Here is a 21,552-nt window from a genome sequence, read left to right as displayed (position 1 = left end):
GAGAGAGAGAGAGTCAGGAGGTAAAGAGAGAGAGAGAGAGACAGGAGGTAGAGAGAGAGAGAGAGAGAGAGGAGGTAAATAGAGAGAGAGAGAGACAGGAGGTAAATAGAGAGAGAGAGAGAGACAGGAGGTAAATAGAGAGAGAGAGAGACAGGAGGTAAATGGAGAGAGAGAGAGAGAGGCGTTAAATAGAGAGGGAGAGAGACAGGAGGTAAATAGAGAGGGAGAGAGACAGGAGGTAAATAGAGAGAGAGAGAGACAGGAGTTAGAGAGAGAGAGAGAGAGACAGGAGGTAAATAGAGAGAGAGAGAATCAGGAGGGAAATAGAGAGAGAGAGAGACAGGAGGTAAATAGAGAGAGAGAGAGAGACAGGAGGTAACGAGAGAGAGAGAGTCAGGAGGTAAAGAGAGAGAGACCGGAGGTAGAGAGAGAGAGAGAGAGAGACAGGAGGTAAATAGAGAGAGAGAGAGACAGGAGGTAAATAGAGAGAGAGACAGGAGGTAAATAGAGAGAGAGAGAGACAGGAGGTAAATAGAGAGAGAGAGAGACAGGAGGTAAATAGAGAGAGAGAGAGAGGAGTTAAATAGAGAGAGAGAGAGAGAGTCAGGAGGTAAATAGAGAGAGACAGGAGGTAAATAGAGAGAGAGAGAGACAGGAGGTAGAGAGAGAGCGAGACAGGAGGTAAATAGAGAGAGAGACAGGAGGTAAATAGAGAGAGAGAGAGACAGGAGGTAAATAGAGAGAGAGAGAGACAGGAGGTAAATAGAGAGAGAGAGACAGGAGGTAAATAGAGAGAGAGAGAGAGACAGGAGGTAAATAGAGAGAGAGAGACAGGAGGTAAATAGAGAGAGAGAGACAGGAGGTAAATAGAGAGAGAGAGAGATAGGAGGTAAAGAGAGAGAGAGACAGGAGGTAAATAGAGAGAGAGAGAGACAGGAGGTAAATAGAGAGAGAGAGAGACAGGGGGTAAAGAGAGAGGGAGGGAGAGAGAGGAGGTAAATAGAGAAAGAGAGAGAGAGACAGGTAAATAGAGAGAGAGAAAGTCAGGAGGTAAATAGAGAGAGAGAGAGAGGAGGTAAATAGAGAGAGAGAGAGAGATACAGGAGGTAAATAGAGAGAGAGAGAGTCAGGAGGTAAATAGAGAGAGAGAGAGAGACAGGAGGTAAATAGAGAGAGAGAGAGACAGGAGGTAAATAGAGAGAGAGAGAGAGACAGGAGGTAAAGAGAGAGAGAGAGAGACAGGAGGTAAATAGAGAGAGAGAGAGAGAGACAGGAGGTAAAGAGAGAGAGAGAGAGAGAGACAGGAGGTAAATAGAGAGAGAGAGAGACAGGAGGTAAATAGAGAGAGAGAGAGAGACAGGAGGTAAAGAGAGAGAGAGAGAGAGACTGGAGGTAAATAGAGAGAGAGAGAGAGACAGGAGGTAAAGAGAGAGAGCGAGAGAGAGTCAGGAGGTAAAGAGAGAGACAGGAGGTAGAGAGAGAGAGAGAGACAGGAGGTAAATAGAGAGAGAGAGTCAGGAGGTAAATAGAGAGAGAGAGAGACAGGAGGTAAAAAGAGAGAGAGAGACAGGAGGTAAATAGAGAGAGAGAGAGAGAGACAGGAGGTAAATAGAGAGAGAGAGAGAGACAGGAGTTAAATAGAGAGAGAGACAGGAGGTATATAGAGAGAGAGAGAGACAGGAGGTAAAGAGAGAGAGAGACAGGAGGTAAATAGAGAGTGAGAGAGACAGGAGGTACATAGAGAGAGAGAGAGAGAGTCAGGAGGTAAAGAGAGAGAGAGAGAGACAGGAGGTAGAGAGAGAGAGAGAGAGACAGGAGGTAAATAGAGAGAGAGAGAGACAGGAGGTAAATAGAGAGAGAGAGAGAGACAGGAGGTAAATAGAGAGAGAGAGACAGGAGGTAAATAGAGAGAGAGAGAGAGAGGCGTTAAATAGAGAGGGAGAGAGACAGGAGGTAAATAGAGAGGGAGAGAGACAGGAGGTAAATAGAGAGAGAGAGAGACAGGAGTTAGAGAGAGAGAGAGAGAGAGACAGGAGGTAAATAGAGAGAGAGAGAATCAGGAGGGAAATAGAGAGAGAGAGAGACAGGAGGTAAATAGAGAGAGAGAGAGAGACAGGAGGTAACGAGAGAGAGAGAGTCAGGAGGTAAAGAGAGAGAGACCGGAGGTAGAGAGAGAGAGAGAGAGAGACAGGAGGTAAATAGAGAGAGAGAGAGACAGGAGGTAAATAGAGAGAGAGTCAGGAGGTAAATAGAGAGAGAGAGAGACAGGAGGTAAATAGAGAGAGAGAGAGACAGGAGGTAAATAGAGAGAGAGAGAGAGGAGTTAAATAGAGAGAGAGCGAGAGAGTCAGGAGGTAAATAGAGAGAGACAGGAGGTAAATAGAGAGAGAGAGAGACAGGAGGTAGAGAGAGAGCGAGACAGGAGGTAAATAGAGAGAGAGACAGGAGGTAAATAGAGAGAGAGAGAGACAGGAGGTAAATAGAGAGAGAGAGAGACAGGAGGTAAATAGAGAGAGAGAGACAGGAGGTAAATAGAGAGAGAGAGAGAGACAGGAGGTAAATAGAGAGAGAGAGACAGGAGGTAAATAGAGAGAGAGAGACAGGAGGTAAATAGAGAGAGAGAGAGATAGGAGGTAAAGAGAGAGAGAGACAGGAGGTAAATAGAGAGAGAGAGAGACAGGAGGTAAATAGAGAGAGAGAGAGAGACAGGAGGTAAATAGAGAGAGAGAGAGACAGGAGGTAAATAGAGAGAGAGAGAGACAGGAGGTAAATAGAGAGAGAGAGAGACAGGAGGTAAATAGAGAGAGAGAGACAGGAGGTAAATAGAGAGAGAGAGAGACAGGAGGTAAATAGAGAGAGAGAGAGACAGGAGGTAAATAGAGAGAGAGAGAGAGAGACAGGAGGTAAAGAGAGAGAGAGAGAGACAGGAGGTAAATAGAGAGAAAGAGAGACAGGAGGTAAATAGAGAGAGAGAGAGACAGGAGGTAAATAGAGAGAGAGAGAGACAGGAGGTAAATAGAGAGAGAGAGAGACAGGAGGTACATAGAGAGAGAGAGAGAGAGAGTCTGGAGGTAAATAGAGAGAGAGAGAGACAGGAGGTAAATAGAGAGAGAGACAGGAGGTAAATAGAGAGAGAGACCGGAGGTAAATAGAGAGAGAGAGAGAGAGACAGGAGGTAAAGAGAGAGAGAGAGAGAGACAGGAGGTACATAGAGAGAGAGAGAGTCAGGAGGTAAAGAGAGAGAGAGAGAGACAGGAGGTAAAGAGAGAGAGAGAGAGTCAGGAGGTAAATAGAGAGAGAGACAGGAGGTAAATAGAGAGAGAGAGAGACAGGAGGTAAATAGAGAGAGAGAGAGACAGGAGGTAAAGAGAGAGAGAGAGAGTCAGGAGGTAAATAGAGAGAGAGACAGGAGGTAAATAGAGAGAGAGAGAGACAGGAGGTAAATAGAGAGAGAGAGAGACAGGAGGTAAAGAGAGAGAGAGAGAGTCAGGAGGTAAAGAGAGAGAGAGACAGGAGGTAAATAGAGAGAGAGAGAGACAGGAGGTAAATAGAGAGAGAGAGAGAGACAGGAGGTACATAGAGAGAGAGAGAGGCAGGAGGTAAATAGAGAGAGAGAGAGACAGGAGGTAAATAGAGAGAGAGACAGGAGGCAAATAGAGAGAGAGAGTCAGGAGGTAAATAGAGAGAGACAGGAGGTAGAGAGAGAGAGAGAGAGACAGGAGGTAAAGAGAGAGAGAGAGAGACAGGAGGTAGAGAGAGAGAGAGAGAGACAGGAGGTAAATAGCGAGAGAGACAGAAGGTAAATAGAGAGAGAGAGAGACAGGAGGTAAATAGAGAGAGAGAGAGAGACAGGAGGTAAATAGAGAGAGAGAGACAGGAGGTAAATAGAGAGAGAGAGAGAGGAGTTAAATAGAGAGAGAGAGAGACAGGAGGTAAATAGAGAGGGAGAGAGACAGGAGGTAAATAGAGAGAGAGAGAGACAGGAGGTAGAGAGAGAGAGAGAGACAGGAGGTAAATAGAGAGAGAGACAGGAGGTAAATAGAGAGAGAGACAGGAGGTAAATAGAGAGAGCGAGAGACAGGAGGTAAGTAGAGAGAGAGAGAGAGACAGGAGGTAAATAGAGAGAGAGAGAGACAGGAGGTAAATAGAGAGAGAGAGAGACAGGAGGTAAATAGAGAGAGAGAGAGACAGGAGGTAAATAGAGAGTGAGAGAGACAGGAGGTTAATAGAGAGAGTGAGAGAGACAGGAGGCAAATAGAGAGAGATGAGAGACAGGGAAATAGAGAGAGAGAGACAGGAGGTAAATAGAGAGAGAGGGAGAGACAGGATGTAAATAGAGAGAGAGGGAGAGACAGGATGTAAATAGAGAGAGAGAGAGAGTCAGGAGGTAAAGAGAGGGAGAGAGAGACAGGTAAATAGAGAGAGAGAGAGTCAGGAGGTAAATAGAGAGAGAGAAAGAGAGAGGAGGTAAATAGAGAGAGAGAGAGAGAGAGACAGGAGGTAAATAGAGAGAGAGAGAGACAGGAGGTAAATAGAGAGAGAGAGAGACAAGAGGTAAAGAGAGAGAGAGAGAGACAGGAGGTAAATAGAGAGAGAGAGAGAGACAGGAGGTAAAGAGAGAGAGAGAGAGAGACAGGAGGTAAAGAGAGAGAGAGAGAGACAGGAGGTAAATAGAGAGAGAGAGACAGGAGGTAAAGAGAGAGAGAGAGAGACAGGAGGTAAATAGAGAGAGAGAGAGAGACAGGATGTAAAGAGAGAGAGAGAGAGAGAGTCGGGAGGTAAAGAGAGAGAGAGAGAGAGAGAGACAGGAGGTAGAGAGAGAGAGAGACAGGAGGTAATAGTGAGAGAGAGAGACAGGAGGTAAATAGAGAGAGAGAGAGACAGGAGGTAAATAGAGAGAGAGAGAGAGACAGGAGGCAAATAGAGAGAGTCAGGAGGTAAATAGAGAGAGACAGGAGGTAAAGAGAGAGAGAGAGAGACAGGGAAATAGAGAGAGAGAGAGACAGGAGGTAAATAGAGAGAGAGAGAGACAGGAGGTAAAGAGAGAGGGAGAGAGAGAGTCGGGAGGTGAAGAGAGAGAGAGAGAGAGAGAGACAGGAGGTAGAGAGAGAGAGAGTGAGAGAAAGGAGGTAAATAGAGAGAGAGAGAGACAGGAGGTAAATAGAGAGAGAGACAGGAGGTAAATAGAGAGAGAGAGAGAGACAGGATGTAAAGAGAGAGAGAGAGAGAGAGTCGGGAGGTAAAGAGAGAGAGAGAGAGAGAGAGACAGGAGGTAGAGAGAGAGAGAGACAGGAGGTAATAGTGAGAGAGAGAGACAGGAGGTAAATAGAGAGAGAGAGAGACAGGAGGTAAATAGAGAGAGAGAGAGAGACAGGAGGCAAATAGAGAGAGTCAGGAGGTAAATAGAGAGAGACAGGAGGTAAAGAGAGAGAGAGAGAGACAGGGAAATAGAGAGAGAGAGAGACAGGAGGTAAATAGAGAGAGAGAGAGACAGGAGGTAAAGAGAGAGGGAGGGAGAGAGAGGAGGTAAATAGAGCAAGAGAGAGAGAGACAGGTAAATAGAGAGAGAGAAAGTCAGGAGGTAAATAGAGAGAGAGAGAGAGGAGGTAAATAGAGAGAGAGAGAGAGATACAGGAGGTAAATAGAGAGAGAGAGAGTCAGGAGGTAAATAGAGAGAGAGAGAGAGACAGGAGGTAAATAGAGAGAGAGAGAGACAGGAGGTAAATAGAGAGAGAGAGAGAGACAGGAGGTAAAGAGAGAGAGAGAGAGAGACAGGAGGTAAATAGAGAGAGAGAGAGAGAGACAGGAGGTAAAGAGAGAGAGAGAGAGAGAGACAGGAGGTAAATAGAGAGAGAGAGAGACAGGAGGTAAATAGAGAGAGAGAGAGAGACAGGAGGTAAATAGAGAGAGAGAGAGAGACTGGAGGTAAATAGAGAGAGAGAGAGAGACAGGAGGTAAAGAGAGAGAGCGAGAGAGAGTCAGGAGGTAAAGAGAGAGACAGGAGGTAGAGAGAGAGAGAGAGACAGGAGGTAAATAGAGAGAGAGAGTCAGGAGGTAAATAGAGAGAGAGAGACAGGAGGTAAAAAGAGAGAGAGAGACAGGAGGTAAATAGAGAGAGAGAGAGAGAGACAGGAGGTAAATAGAGAGAGAGAGAGAGACAGGAGTTAAATAGAGAGAGAGACAGGAGGTAAATAGAGAGAGAGAGAGACAGGAGGTAAAGAGAGAGAGAGAGAGACAGGAGGTAAATAGAGAGTGAGAGAGACAGGAGGTACATAGAGAGAGAGAGAGAGAGAGTCAGGAGGTAAAGAGAGAGAGAGAGAGAGACAGGAGGTAGAGAGAGAGAGAGAGAGACAGGAGGTAAATAGAGAGAGAGAGAGACAGGAGGTAAATAGAGAGAGAGAGAGGCAGGAGGTAAATAGAGAGAGAGAGAGAGAGGCGTTAAATAGAGAGGGAGAGAGACAGGAGGTAAATAGAGAGGGAGAGAGACAGGAGGTAAATAGAGAGAGAGAGAGACAGGAGGTAGAGAGAGAGAGAGAGGCAGGAGGTAAATATAGAGAGAGAGAATCAGGAGGGAAATAGAGAGAGAGAGAGAGAGAGGAGGTAAATAGAGAGAGAGAGAGAGACAGGAGGTAACGAGAGAGAGAGAGTCAGGAGGTAAAGAGAGAGAGACCGGAGGTAGAGAGAGAGAGAGAGAGAGAGACAGGAGGTAAATAGAGAGAGAGAGTCAGGAGATAAATAGAGAGAGAGAGACAGGAGGTAAATAGAGAGAGAGAGAGAGAGACAGGAGGTAAATAGAGAGAGAGAGAGAGAGACAGGAGTTAAATAGATAGAGAGACAGGAGGTAAATAGAGAGAGAGAGAGAGAGTCAGGAGGTAAAGAGAGAGAGAGAGAGACAGGAGGTAGAGAGAGAGAGAGAGAGACAGGAGGTAAATAGAGAGAGAGAGAGACAGGAGGTAAATAGAGAGAGAGAGAGAGACAGGAGTTAAATAGAGAGAGAGAGAGACAGGAGGTAAATAGAGAGAGAGAGAGAGACAGGAGGTAAATAGAGAGAGAGAGAGACAGGAGGTAAATAGAGAGAGAGAGACAGGAGGTAAATAGACAGAGAGAGAGACAGGAGGTAAAAAGAGAGAGAGAGGAGGTAAATAGAGGGAGAGAGAGAGACAGGAGGTAAATAGAGAGAGAGAGAGAGACAGGAGTTAAATAGAGAGAGAGAGACAGGAGGTAAAGAGAGAGAGAGAGAGACAGGAGGTAGAGAGAGAGAGAGAGACAGGAGGTAAATAGAGAGAGAGAGTCAGGAGGTAAATAGAGAGAGAGAGACAGGAAGTAAAAAGAGAGAGAGAGAAGGAGGTAAATAGAGGGAGAGAGAGAGACAGGAGGTAAATAGAGAGAGAGAGAGAGACAGGAGTTAAATAGAGAGAGAGACAGGAGGTAAAGAGAGAGAGAGAGAGACAGGAGGTAGAGAGAGAGAGAGAGAGACAGGAGGTAAATAGAGAGAGAGAGAGACAGGAGGTAAATAGAGAGAGAGAGAGAGAGGAGATAAAAAGAGAGAGAGAGAGTCAGGAGGTAAATAGAGAGAGACAGGAGGTAAAGAGAGAGAGAGAGAGACAGGGAAATAGAGAGAGAGAGAGACAGGAGGTAAATAGAGAGAGAGAGAGACAGGAGGTAAAGAGAGAGGGAGGGAGAGAGAGGAGGTAAATAGAGAAAGAGAGAGAGAGACAGGTAAATAGAGAGAGAGAAAGTCAGGAGGTAAATAGAGAGAGAGAGAGAGGAGGTAAATAGAGAGAGAGAGAGAGATACAGGAGGTAAATAGAGAGAGAGAGAGTCAGGAGGTAAATAGAGAGAGAGAGAGAGACAGGAGGTAAATAGAGAGAGAGAGAGACAGGAGGTAAATAGAGAGAGAGAGAGAGACAGGAGGTAAAGAGAGAGAGAGAGAGACAGGAGGTAAATAGACAGAGAGAGAGAGAGACAGGAGGTAAAGAGAGAGAGAGAGAGAGAGACAGGAGGTAAATAGAGAGAGAGAGAGACAGGAGGTAAATAGAGAGAGAGAGAGAGACAGGAGGTAAAGAGAGAGAGAGAGAGAGACTGGAGGTAAATAGAGAGAGAGAGAGAGACAGGAGGTAAAGAGAGAGAGCGAGAGAGAGTCAGGAGGTAAAGAGAGAGACAGGAGGTAGAGAGAGAGAGAGAGACAGGAGGTAAATAGAGAGAGAGAGTCAGGAGGTAAATAGAGAGAGAGAGACAGGAGGTAAAAAGAGAGAGAGAGACAGGAGGTAAATAGAGAGAGAGAGACAGGAGGTAAATAGAGAGAGAGAGAGAGACAGGAGTTAAATAGAGAGAGAGACAGGAGGTAAATAGAGAGAGAGAGAGACAGGAGGTAAAGAGAGAGAGAGAGAGACAGGAGGTAAATAGAGAGTGAGAGAGACAGGAGGTACATAGAGAGAGAGAGAGAGAGAGACAGGAGGTAGAGAGAGAGAGAGAGAGACAGGAGGTAAATAGAGAGAGAGAGAGACAGGAGGTAAATAGAGAGAGAGAGAGAGACAGGAGTTAAATAGAGAGAGAGAGAGACAGGAGGTAAATAGAGAGAGAGAGAGAGACAGGAGGTAAATAGAGAGAGAGAGAGACAGGAGGTAAATAGAGAGAGAGAGACAGGAGGTAAATAGACAGAGAGAGAGACAGGAGGTAAAAAGAGAGAGAGAGGAGGTAAATAGAGGGAGAGAGAGAGACAGGAGGTAAATAGAGAGAGAGAGAGAGACAGGAGTTAAATAGAGAGAGAGAGACAGGAGGTAAAGAGAGAGAGAGAGAGACAGGAGGTAGAGAGAGAGAGAGAGACAGGAGGTAAATAGAGAGAGAGAGTCAGGAGGTAAATAGAGAGAGAGAGACAGGAAGTAAAAAGAGAGAGAGAGAAGGAGGTAAATAGAGGGAGAGAGAGAGACAGGAGGTAAATAGAGAGAGAGAGAGAGACAGGAGTTAAATAGAGAGAGAGACAGGAGGTAAAGAGAGAGAGAGAGAGACAGGAGGTAGAGAGAGAGAGAGAGAGACAGGAGGTAAATAGAGAGAGAGAGAGACAGGAGGTAAATAGAGAGAGAGAGAGAGAGGAGATAAAAAGAGAGAGAGAGAGTCAGGAGGTAAATAGAGAGAGACAGGAGGTAAAGAGAGAGAGAGAGAGACAGGGAAATAGAGAGAGAGAGAGACAGGAGGTAAATAGAGAGAGAGAGAGACAGGAGGTAAAGAGAGAGGGAGGGAGAGAGAGGAGGTAAATAGAGAAAGAGAGAGAGAGACAGGTAAATAGAGAGAGAGAAAGTCAGGAGGTAAATAGAGAGAGAGAGAGAGGAGGTAAATAGAGAGAGAGAGAGAGATACAGGAGGTAAATAGAGAGAGAGAGAGTCAGGAGGTAAATAGAGAGAGAGAGAGAGACAGGAGGTAAATAGAGAGAGAGAGAGACAGGAGGTAAATAGAGAGAGAGAGAGAGACAGGAGGTAAAGAGAGAGAGAGAGAGACAGGAGGTAAATAGACAGAGAGAGAGAGAGACAGGAGGTAAAGAGAGAGAGAGAGAGAGAGACAGGAGGTAAATAGAGAGAGAGAGAGACAGGAGGTAAATAGAGAGAGAGAGAGAGACAGGAGGTAAAGAGAGAGAGAGAGAGAGACTGGAGGTAAATAGAGAGAGAGAGAGAGACAGGAGGTAAAGAGAGAGAGCGAGAGAGAGTCAGGAGGTAAAGAGAGAGACAGGAGGTAGAGAGAGAGAGAGAGACAGGAGGTAAATAGAGAGAGAGAGTCAGGAGGTAAATAGAGAGAGAGAGACAGGAGGTAAAAAGAGAGAGAGAGACAGGAGGTAAATAGAGAGAGAGAGACAGGAGGTAAATAGAGAGAGAGAGAGAGACAGGAGTTAAATAGAGAGAGAGACAGGAGGTAAATAGAGAGAGAGAGAGACAGGAGGTAAAGAGAGAGAGAGAGAGACAGGAGGTAAATAGAGAGTGAGAGAGACAGGAGGTACATAGAGAGAGAGAGAGAGAGAGTCAGGAGGTAAAGAGAGAGAGAGAGAGACAGGAGGTAGAGAGAGAGAGAGAGAGACAGGAGGTAAATAGAGAGAGAGAGAGACAGGAGGTAAATAGAGAGAGAGAGAGAGACAGGAGGTAAATAGAGAGAGAGAGAGGCAGGAGGTAAATAGAGAGAGAGAGAGAGAGGCGTTAAATAGAGAGGGAGAGAGACAGGAGGTAAATAGAGAGGGAGAGAGACAGGAGGTAAATAGAGAGAGAGAGAGACAGGAGGTAGAGAGAGAGAGAGAGAGGCGGGAGGTAAATAGAGAGAGAGAGAATCAGGAGGGAAATAGAGAGAGAGAGACAGGAGGTAAAAGAGAGAGAGAGAGAGAGACAGGAGGTAACGCGAGAGAGAGAGTCAGGAGGTAAAGAGAGAGAGACCGGAGGTAGAGAGAGAGAGAGAGAGAGACAGGAGGTAAATAGAGAGAGAGAGTCAGGAGATAAATAGAGAGAGAGAGACAGGAGGTAAATAGAGAGAGAGAGAGAGACAGGAGGTAAATAGAGAGAGAGAGAGAGAGACAGGAGTTAAATAGATAGAGAGACAGGAGGTAAATAGAGAGAGAGAGAGAGAGTCAGGAGGTAAAGAGAGAGAGAGAGAGACAGGAGGTAGAGAGAGAGAGAGAGAGACAGGAGATAAATAAAGAGAGAGAGAGACAGGAGGTAAATAGAGAGAGAGAGAGACAGGAGGTAAATAGAGAGAGAGAGAGAGACAGGAGTTAAATAGAGAGAGAGAGAGACAGGAGGTAAATAGAGAGAGAGAGAGAGACAGGAGGTAAATAGAGAGAGAGAGAGACAGGAGGTAAATAGAGAGAGAGAGACAGGAGGTAAATAGACAGAGAGAGAGACAGGAGGTAAAAAGAGAGAGAGAGGAGGTAAATAGAGGGAGAGAGAGAGACAGGAGGTAAATAGAGAGAGAGAGAGAGACAGGAGTTAAATAGAGAGAGAGAGACAGGAGGTAAAGAGAGAGAGAGAGAGACAGGAGGTAGAGAGAGAGAGAGAGACAGGAGGTAAATAGAGAGAGAGAGTCAGGAGGTAAATAGAGAGAGAGAGACAGGAAGTAAAAAGAGAGAGAGAGAAGGAGGTAAATAGAGGGAGAGAGAGAGACAGGAGGTAAATAGAGAGAGAGAGAGAGACAGGAGTTAAATAGAGAGAGAGACAGGAGGTAAAGAGAGAGAGAGAGAGACAGGAGGTAGAGAGAGAGAGACAGGAGGTAAATAGAGAGAGAGAGAGACAGGAGGTAAATAGAGAGAGAGAGAGAGAGGAGATAAAAAGAGAGAGAGAGAGAGACAGGAGGTAAATAGAGAGAGAGAGAGAGAGACAGGAGTTAAATAGAGAGAGAGAGAGAGAGGAGTTAAATAGAGAGGGAGAGAGACAGGAGGTAAATAGAGAGGGAGAGAGACAGGAGGTAAATAGAGAGCGAGAGAGACAGGAGGTAAAGAGAGAGAGAGAGAGAGGAGATAAAAAGAGAGAGAGAGAGAGACAGGAGGTAAATAGAGAGAGAGAGAGAGAGACAGGAGTTAAATAGAGAGAGAGAGAGAGAGGAGTTAAATAGAGAGGGAGAGAGACAGGAGGTAAATAGAGAGGGAGAGAGACAGGAGGTAAATAGAGAGCGAGAGAGACAGGAGGTAAAGAGAGAGAGAGAGAGACAGGACGTAGAGAGAGAGAGAGAGACAGGAGGTAAATAGAGAGAGAGAATCAGGAGGGAAATAGACAGAGAGAGAGACAGGAGGTAAATAGAGAGAGAGAGAGAGACAGGAGGTAACGAGAGAGAGAGAGAGAGAGAGTCAGGAGGTAAAGAGAGAGAGACCGGAGGTAGAGAGAGAGAGAGAGAGAGACAGGAGGTAAATAGAGAGAGAGAGTCAGGAGGTAAATAGAGAGAGAGAGAGAGTCAGGAGGTAAATAGAGAGAGAGAGACAGGAGGTAAAAAGAGAGAGAGCGAGAGAGAGACAGGAGGTAAATGGAGAGAGAGAGAGACACAGGAGGTAAATAGAGAGAGAGAGAGAGACAGGAGTTAAATAGAGAGAGAGAGAGAGACAGGAGGTAAATAGTGAGAGAGAGTCAGGAGGTAAATAGAGAGAGAGAGACAGGAGGTAAAAAGAGAGAGAGAGACAGGAGGTAAATAGAGAGAGAGAGAGAGAGACAGGAGGTAAATAGAGAGAGAGAGAGAGACAGGAGTTAAATAGAGAGAGAGACAGGAGGTAAATAGAGAGAGAGAGAGACAGGAGGTAAAGAGAGAGAGAGAGAGACAGGAGGTAAATAGAGAGTGAGAGAGACAGGAGGTACATAGAGAGAGAGAGAGAGAGTCAGGAGGTAAAGAGAGAGAGAGAGAGACAGGAGGTAGAGAGAGAGAGAGAGAGACAGGAGGTAAATAGAGAGAGAGAGACAGGAGGTAAATAGAGAGAGAGAGAGACAGGAGGTAAATAGAGAGAGAGAGAGAGAGACAGGAGGTAAATAGAGAGAGAGAGACAGGAGGTAAATAGAGAGAGAGAGAGGCGTTAAATAGAGAGGGAGAGAGACAGGAGGTAAATAGAGAGGGAGAGAGACAGGAGGTAAATAGAGAGAGAGAGAGACAGGAGGTAGAGAGAGAGAGAGAGAGACAGGAGGTAAATAGAGAGAGAGAGAATCAGGAGGGAAATAGAGAGAGAGAGAGACAGGAGGTAAATAGAGAGAGAGAGAGAGAGACAGGAGGTAACGAGAGAGAGAGAGTCAGGAGGTAAAGAGAGAGAGACCGGAGGTAGAGAGAGAGAGAGAGAGAGACAGGAGGTAAATAGAGAGAGAGAGTCAGGAGATAAATAGAGAGAGAGAGACAGGAGGTAAATAGAGAGAGAGAGAGAGACAGGAGGTAAATAGAGAGAGAGAGAGAGACAGGAGTTAAATAGATAGAGAGACAGGAGGTAAATAGAGAGAGAGAGAGAGACAGGAGGTAAAGAGAGAGAGAGAGACAGGAGGTAAATAGAGAGAGAGAGAGACAGGAGGTACATAGAGAGAGAGAGAGAGAGAGTCAGGAGGTAAAGAGAGAGAGAGAGAGACAGGAGGTAGAGAGAGAGAGAGAGAGACAGGAGATAAATAAAGAGAGAGAGAGATAGGAGGTAAATAGAGAGAGAGAGAGACAGGAGGTAAATAGAGAGAGAGAGAGAGACAGGAGTTAAATAGAGAGAGAGAGAGACAGGAGGTAAATAGAGAGAGAGAGAGAGACAGGAGGTAAATAGAGAGAGAGAGAGAGACAGGAGGTAAATAGAGAGAGAGAGACAGGAGGTAAATAGACAGAGAGAGAGACAGGAGGTAAAAAGAGAGAGAGAGAAGGAGGTAAATAGAGGGAGAGAGAGAGACAGGAGGTAAATAGAGAGAGAGAGAGAGACAGGAGTTAAATAGAGAGAGAGACAGGAGGTAAAGAGAGAGAGAGAGAGACAGGATGTAAAGAGAGAGAGAGAGAGAGAGTCGGGAGGTAAAGAGAGAGAGAGAGAGAGAGAGACAGGAGGTAGAGAGAGAGAGACAGGAGGTAATAGTGAGAGAGAGAGACAGGAGGTAAATAGAGAGAGAGAGAGACAGGAGGTAAATAGAGAGAGAGAGAGAGACAGGAGGCAAATAGAGAGAGTCAGGAGGTAAATAGAGAGAGACAGGAGGTAAAGAGAGAGAGAGAGAGACAGGGAAATAGAGAGAGAGAGAGACAGGAGGTAAATAGAGAGAGAGAGAGACAGGAGGTAAAGAGAGAGGGAGGGAGAGAGAGGAGGTAAATAGAGAAAGAGAGAGAGAGACAGGTAAATAGAGAGAGAGAAAGTCAGGAGGTAAATAGAGAGAGAGAGAGAGGAGGTAAATAGAGAGAGAGAGAGAGATACAGGAGGTAAATAGAGAGAGAGAGAGTCAGGAGGTAAATAGAGAGAGAGAGAGACAGGAGGTAAATAGAGAGAGAGAGAGACAGGAGGTAAATAGAGAGAGAGAGAGAGACAGGAGGTAAAGAGAGAGAGAGAGAGACAGGAGGTAAATAGAGAGAGAGAGAGAGACAGGAGGTAAAGAGAGAGAGAGAGAGAGAGACAGGAGGTAAATAGAGAGAGAGAGAGACAGGAGGTAAATAGAGAGAGAGAGAGAGACAGGAGGTAAAGAGAGAGAGAGAGAGAGACTGGAGGTAAATAGAGAGAGAGAGAGATACAGGAGGTAAAGAGAGAGAGCGAGAGACAGGAGGTAAATAGAGAGAGAGAGAGAGACAGGAGGTAAATAGAGAGAGAGAGAGGCAGGAGGTAAATAGAGAGAGAGAGAGAGAGGCGTTAAATAGAGAGGGAGAGAGACAGGAGGTAAATAGAGAGGGAGAGAGACAGGAGGTAAATAGAGAGAGAGAGACAGGAGGTAGAGAGAGAGAGAGAGAGAGAGACAGGAGGTAAATAGAGAGAGAGAGAGAGACAGGAGTTAAATAGAGAGAGAGACAGGAGGTAAATAGAGAGAGAGAGACAGGAGGTAAAGAGAGAGAGAGAGAGACAGGAGGTAAATAGAGAGTGAGAGAGACAGGAGGTACATAGAGAGAGAGAGAGAGAGAGTCAGGAGGTAAAGAGAGAGAGAGAGAGACAGGAGGTAGAGAGAGAGAGAGAGAGACAGGAGGTAAATAGAGAGAGAGAGAGACAGGAGGTAAATAGAGAGAGAGAGAGAGACAGGAGGTAAATAGAGAGAGAGAGAGGCAGGAGGTAAATAGAGAGAGAGAGAGAGAGGCGTTAAATAGAGAGGGAGAGAGACAGGAGGTAAATAGAGAGGGAGAGAGACAGGAGGTAAATAGAGAGAGAGAGACAGGAGGTAGAGAGAGAGAGAGAGAGATACAGGAGGTAAATAGAGAGAGAGAGTATCAGGAGGGAAATAGAGAGAGAGAGAGAGACAGGAGGTAAATAGAGAGAGAGAGAGAGACAGGAGGTAACGAGAGAGAGAGAGTCAGGAGGTAAAGAGAGAGAGACCGGAGGTAGAGAGAGAGAGAGAGAGAGACAGGAGGTAAATAGAGAGAGAGAGTCAGGAGATAAATAGAGAGAGAGAGACAGGAGGTAAATAGAGAGAGAGAGATAGAGACAGGAGGTAAATAGAGAGAGAGAGAGAGACAGGAGTTAAATAGATAGAGAGACAGGAGGTAAATAGAGAGAGAGAGAGAGAGTCAGGAGGTAAAGAGAGAGAGAGAGAGACAGGAGGTAGAGAGAGAGAGAGAGAGACAGGAGATAAATAAAGAGAGAGAGAGACAGGAGGTAAATAGAGAGAGAGAGAGACAGGAGGTAAATAGAGAGAGAGAGAGAGACAGGAGTTAAATAGAGAGAGAGAGAGACAGGAGGTAAATAGAGAGAGAGAGAGAGAGACAGGAGGTAAATAGAGAGAGAGAGAGACAGGAGGTAAATAGAGAGAGAGAGACAGGAGGTAAATAGACAGAGAGAGAGACAGGAGGTAAAAAGAGAGAGAGAGGAGGTAAATAGAGGGAGAGAGAGAGAGAGGAGGTAAATATAGAGAGAGAGAGAGACAGGAGTTAAATAGAGAGAGAGAGACAGGTGGTAAAGAGAGAGAGAGAGAGACAGGAGGTAGAGAGAGAGAGAGAGACAGGAGGTAAATAGAGAGAGAGAGTCAGGAGGTAAATAGAGAGAGAGAGACAGGAAGTAAAAAGAGAGAGAGAGAAGGAGGTAAATAGAGGGAGAGAGAGAGACAGGAGGTAAATAGAGAGAGAGAGAGAGACAGGAGTTAAATAGAGAGAGAGACAGGAGGTAAAGAGAGAGAGAGAGAGACAGGAGGTAGAGAGAGAGAGAGAGAGACAGGAGGTAAATAGAGAGAGAGAGAGACAGGAGGTAAATAGAGAGAGAGAGAGAGAGAGGAGATAAAAAGAGAGAGAGAGAGAGACAGGAGGTAAATAGAGAGAGAGAGAGAGAGACAGGAGTTAAATAGAGAGAGAGAGAGAGAGGGGTTAAATAGAGAGGGAGAGAGACAGGAGGTAAATAGAGAGGGAGAGAGACAGGAGGTAAATAGAGAGCGAGAGAGACAGGAGGTAAAGAGAGAGAGAGAGAGAGAGGAGATAAAAAGAGAGAGAGAGAGAGACAGGAGGTAAATAGAGAGAGAGAGAGAGAGACAGGAGTTAAATAGAGAGAGAGAGAGAGAGGAGTTAAATAGAGAGGGAGAGAGACAGGAGGTAAATAGAGAGGGAGAGAGACAGGAGGTAAATAGAGAGCGAGAGAGACAGGAGGTAAAGAGAGAGAGAGAGAGACAGGAGGTAGAGAGAGAGAGAGAGACAGGAGGTAAATAGAGAGAGAGAGAGAGACAGGAGGTAAAGAGAGAGAGAGAGAGAGAGACAGGAGGTAAATAGAGAGAGAGAGAGACAGGAGGTAAATAGAGAGAGAGAGAGAGACAGGAGGTAAAGAGAGAGAGAGAGAGAGACTGGAGGTAAATAGAGAGAGAGAGAGATACAGGAGGTAAAGAGAGAGAGCGAGAGAGAGTCAGGAGGTAAAGAGAGAGACAGGAGGTAGAGAGAGAGAGAGAGAGACAGGAGGTAAATAGAGAGAGAGAGTCAGGAGGTAAATAGAGAGAGAGAGACAGGAGGTAAAAAGAGAGAGAGAGACAGGAGGTAAATAGAGAGAGAGACAGGAGGTAAATAGAGAGAGAGAGAGAGACAGGAGTTAAATAGAGAGAGAGACAGGAGGTAAATAGAGAGAGAGAGACAGGAGGTAAAGAGAGAGAGAGAGAGACAGGAGGTAAATAGAGAGTGAGAGAGACAGGAGGTACATAGAGAGAGAGAGAGAGAGAGTCAGGAGGTAAAGAGAGAGAGAGAGAGACAGGAGGTAGAGAGAGAGAGAGAGAGACAGGAGGTAAATAGAGAGAGAGAGAGACAGGAGGTAAATAGAGAGAGAGAGAGAGACAGGAGGTAAATAGAGAGAGAGAGAGGCAGGAGGTAAATAGAGAGAGAGAGAGAGAGGCGTTAAATAGAGAGGGAGAGAGACAGGAGGTAAATAGAGAGGGAGAGAGACAGGAGGTAAATAGAGAGAGAGAGAGACAGGAGATAGAGAGAGAGAGAGAGAGAGACAGGAGGTAAATAGAGAGAGAGAGAATCAGGAGGGAAATAGAGAGAGAGAGAGACAGGAGGTAAATAGAGAGAGAGAGAGAGACAGGAGGTAACGAGAGAGAGAGAGTCAGGAGGTAAAGAGAGAGAGACCGGAGGTAGAGAGAGAGAGAGAGAGAGACAGGAGGTAAATAGAGAGAGAGAGTCAGGAGATAAATAGAGAGAGAGAGAGAGAGACAGGAGGTAAATAGAGAGAGAGAGAGAGACAGGAGTTAAATAGATAGAGAGACAGGAGGTAAATAGAGAGAGAGAGAGAGAGTCAGGAGGTAAAGAGAGAGAGAGAGAGACAGGAGGTAGAGAGAGAGAGAGAGAGACAGGAGATAAATAAAGAGAGAGAGAGACAGGAGGTAAATAGAGAGAGAGAGAGAGACAGGAGGTAAATAGAGAGAGAGAGAGAGACAGGAGTTAAATAGAGAGAGAGAGAGACAGGAGGTAAATAGAGAGAGAGAGAGAGAGAGGAGGTAAATAGAGAGAGAGAGAGACAGGAGGTAAATAGAGAGAGAGAGACAGGAGGTAAATAGAGGGAGAGAGAGAGACAGGAGGTAAATAGAGAGAGAGAGAGAGACAGGAGTTAAATAGAGAGAGAGAGACAGGTGGTAAAGAGAGAGAGAGAGAGACAGGAGGTAGAGAGAGAGAGAGAGACAGGAGGTAAATAGAGAGAGAGAGAGTCAGGAGGTAAATAGAGAGAGAGAGACAGGAAGTAAAAAGAGAGAGAGAGAAGGAGGTAAATAGAGGGAGAGAGAGAGACAGGAGGTAAATAGAGAGAGAGAGAGAGACAGGAGTTAAATAGAGAGAGAGACAGGAGGTAAAGAGAGAGAGAGAGAGACAGGAGGTAGAGAGAGAGAGAGAGAGACAGGAGGTAAATAGAGAGAGAGAGAGACAGGAGGTAAATAGAGAGAGAGAGAGAGAGGAGATAAAAAGAGAGAGAGAGAGAGACAGGAGGTAAATAGAGAGAGAGAGAGAGAGACAGGAGTTAAATAGAGAGAGAGAGAGAGAGGAGTTAAATAGAGAGGGAGAGAGACAGGAGGTAAATAGAGAGGGAGAGAGACAGGAGGTAAATAGAGAGCGAGAGAGACAGGAGGTAAAGAGAGAGAGAGAGAGAGAGGAGATAAAAAGAGAGAGAGAGAGAGACAGGAGGTAAATAGAGAGAGAGAGAGAGAGACAGGAGTTAAATAGAGAGAGAGAGAGAGAGGAGTTAAATAGAGAGGGAGAGAGACAGGAGGTAAATAGAGAGGGAGAGAGACAGGAGGCAAATAGAGAGCGAGAGAGACAGGAGGTAAAGAGAGAGAGAGAGAGACAGGAGGTAGCGAGAGAGAGAGAGACAGGAGGTAAATAGAGAGAGAGAATCAGGAGGGAAATAGACAGAGAGAGAGACAGGAGGTAAATAGAGAGAGAGAGAGAGACAGGAGGTAACGAGAGAGAGAGAGAGAGAGAGTCAGGAGGTAAAGAGAGAGAGACCGGAGGTAGAGAGAGAGAGAGAGAGAGACAGGAGGTAAATAGAGAGAGAGAGTCAGGAGGTAAATAGAGAGAGAGAGAGAGTCAGGAGGTAAATAGAGAGAGAGAGACAGGAGGTAAAAAGAGAGAGAGCGAGAGAGAGACAGGAGGTAAATGGAGAGAGAGAGAGACACAGGAGGTAAATAGAGAGAGAGAGAGAGACAGGAGTTAAATAGAGAGAGAGAGAGAGACAGGAGGTAAATAGAGAGAGAGAGTCAGGAGGTAAATAGAGAGAGAGAGACAGGAGGTAAAAAGAGAGAGAGAGACAGGAGGTAAATAGAGAGAGAGAGAGAGAGACAGGAGGTAAATAGAGAGAGAGAGAGAGACAGGAGTTAAATAGAGAGAGAGACAGGAGGTAAATAGAGAGAGAGAGAGACAGGAGGTAAAGAGAGAGAGAGAGAGACAGGAGGTAAATAGAGAGTGAGAGAGACAGGAGGTACATAGAGAGAGAGAGAGAGAGTCAGGAGGTAAAGAGAGAGAGAGAGAGACAGGAGGTAGAGAGAGAGAGAGAGAGACAGGAGGTAAATAGAGAGAGAGAGAGACAGGAGGTAAATAGAGAGAGAGAGAGACAGGAGGTAAATAGAGAGAGAGAGAGAGAGACAGGAGGTAAATAGAGAGAGAGAGAGAGACAGGAGGTAAATAGAGAGAGAGAGAGAGAGGCGTTAAATAGAGAGGGAGAGAGACAGGAGGTAAATAGAGAGGGAGAGAGACAGGAGGTAAATAGAGAGAGAGAGAGACAGGAGGTAGAGAGAGAGAGAGAGAGACAGGAGGTAAATAGAGAGAGAGAGAATCAGGAGGGAAATAGAGAGAGAGAGAGACAGGAGGTAAATAGAGAGAGAGAGAGAGACAGGAGGTAACGAGAGAGAGAGAGTCAGGAGGTAAAGAGAGAGAGACCGGAGGTAGAGAGAGAGAGAGAGAGAGACAGGAGGTAAATAGAGAGAGAGAGTCAGGAGATAAATAGAGAGAGAGAGACAGGAGGTAAATAGAGAGAGAGAGAGAGACAGGAGGTAAATAGAGAGAGAGAGAGAGACAGGAGTTAAATAGATAGAGAGACAGGAGGTAAATAGAGAGAGAGAGAGAGACAGGAGGTAAAGAGAGAGAGAGAGAGACAGGAGGTAAATAGAGAGAGAGAGAGACAGGAGGTACATAGAGAGAGAGAGAGAGAGAGTCAGGAGGTAAAGAGAGAGAGAGAGAGACAGGAGGTAGAGAGAGAGAGAGAGAGACAGGAGATAAATAAAGAGAGAGAGAGACAGGAGGTAAATAGAGAGAGAGAGAGACAGGAGGTAAATAGAGAGAGAGAGAGAGACAGGAGTTAAATAGAGAGAGAGAGAGACAGGAGGTAAATAGAGAGAGAGAGAGACAGGAGGTAAATAGAGAGAGAGAGAGACAGGAGGTAAATAGAGAGAGAGAGACAGGAGGTAAATAGACAGAGAGAGAGACAGGAGGTAAAAAGAGAGAGAGAGAAGGAGGTAAATAGAGGGAGAGAGAGAGACAGGAGGTAAATAGAGAGAGAGAGAGAGACAGGAGTTAAATAGAGAGAGAGACAGGAGGTAAAGAGAGAGAGAGAGAGACAGGAGGTAGAGAGAGAGAGAGAGAGAGACAGGAGGTAAATAGAGAGAGAGTGTCAGGAGGTAAATAGAGAGAGAGAGACAGGAGGTAAAAAGAGAGAGAGAGAGAAGGAGGTAAATAGAGGGAGAGAGAGAGACAGGAGGTAAATAGAGAGAGAGAGAGAGACAGGAGTTAAATAGAGAGAGAGACAGGAGGTAAAGAGAGAGAGAGAGAGACAGGAGGTAGAGGGAGAGAGAGAGAGACAGGAGGTAAATAGAGAGAGAGAGAGACAGGAGGTAAATAGAGAGAGAGAGAGAGAGGAGATAAAAAGAGAGAGAGAGAGAGACAGGAGGTAAATAGAGAGAGAGAGAGAGAGACAGGAGTTAAATAGAGAGAGAGAGAGAGAGGAGTTAAATAGAGAGGGAGAGAGACAGGAGGTAAATAGAGAGGGAGAGAGACAGGAGGTAAATAGAGAGCGAGAGAGACAGGAGGTAAAGAGAGAGAGAGAGAGAGAGAGAGAGAGAGAGGAGATAAAAAGAGAGAGAGAGAGACAGGAGGTAAATAGAGAGAGAGAGAGAGAGACAGGAGTTAAATAGAGAGAGAGAGAGAGAGGAGTTAAATAGAGAGGGAGAGAGACAGGAGGTAAATAGAGAGGGAGAGAGACAGGAGGTAAATAGAGAGCGAGAGAGACAGGAGGTAAAGAGAGAGAGAGAGAGACAGGAGGTAGAGAGAGAGAGAGAGAGACAGGAGGTAAATAGAGAGAGAGAATCAGGAGGGAAATAGACAGAGAGAGAGTCAGGAGGTAAAGAGAGAGAGACCGGAGGTAGAGAGAGAGAGAGAGAGAGACAGGAGGTAAATAGAGAGAGAGAGTCAGGAGGTAAATAGAGAGAGAGAGACAGGAGGTAAAAAGAGAGAGAGAGAGAGAGAGACAGGAGGTCAATGGAGAGAGAGAGAGACACAGGAGGTAAATAGAGAGAGAGAGAGAGACAGGAGTTAAATAGAGAGAGAGAGAGAGACAGGAGGTAAATGGAGAGAGAGAGAGACACAGGAGGTAAATAGAGAGAGAGAGAGACAGGAGTTAAATAGAGAGAGAGACAGGAGGTAAATAGAGAGAGAGAGAGAGACAGTAGGTAGAGAGAGAGAGAGAGAGACAGGAGGTAAATAGAGAGAGAGAGAGACAGGAGGTACATAGAGAGAGAGAGAGAGAGTCAGGAGGTAAAGAGAGAGAGAGAGAGAGAGGAGGTAGAGAGAGAGAGAGAGAGACAGGAGATAAATAAAGAGAGAGAGAGACAGGAGGTAAATAGAGAGAGAGAGAGACAGGAGGTAAATAGAGAGAGAGAGAGACAGGAGTTAAATAGAGAGAGAGAGAGACAGGAGGTAAATAGAGAGAGAGAGAGAGAGACAGGAGGTAAATAGAGA

The 21,552-nt window shown here is 45.7% G+C and overlaps 1 protein-coding gene across 1 annotated transcript in view; it reads right to left on the bottom strand.

The window, feature by feature from the left end:
* The window catches only part of LOC140405431 (protein Wnt-1-like), a 324,469-nt gene that overhangs the window by 181,567 nt on the left and 121,350 nt on the right, over window positions 1-21,552 (bottom strand). The gene's annotated exons all lie outside the window — the stretch shown is intronic.

The sequence above is a fragment of the Scyliorhinus torazame genome, chromosome X, assembly GCF_047496885.1.
Source record: "Scyliorhinus torazame isolate Kashiwa2021f chromosome X, sScyTor2.1, whole genome shotgun sequence".
In the NCBI taxonomy this organism is placed as follows: Eukaryota; Metazoa; Chordata; class Chondrichthyes; order Carcharhiniformes; family Scyliorhinidae; genus Scyliorhinus; species Scyliorhinus torazame.
Note: the sequence above shows the minus strand (reverse complement) of the source record. Positions and strands in the feature narration are given on the sequence as shown.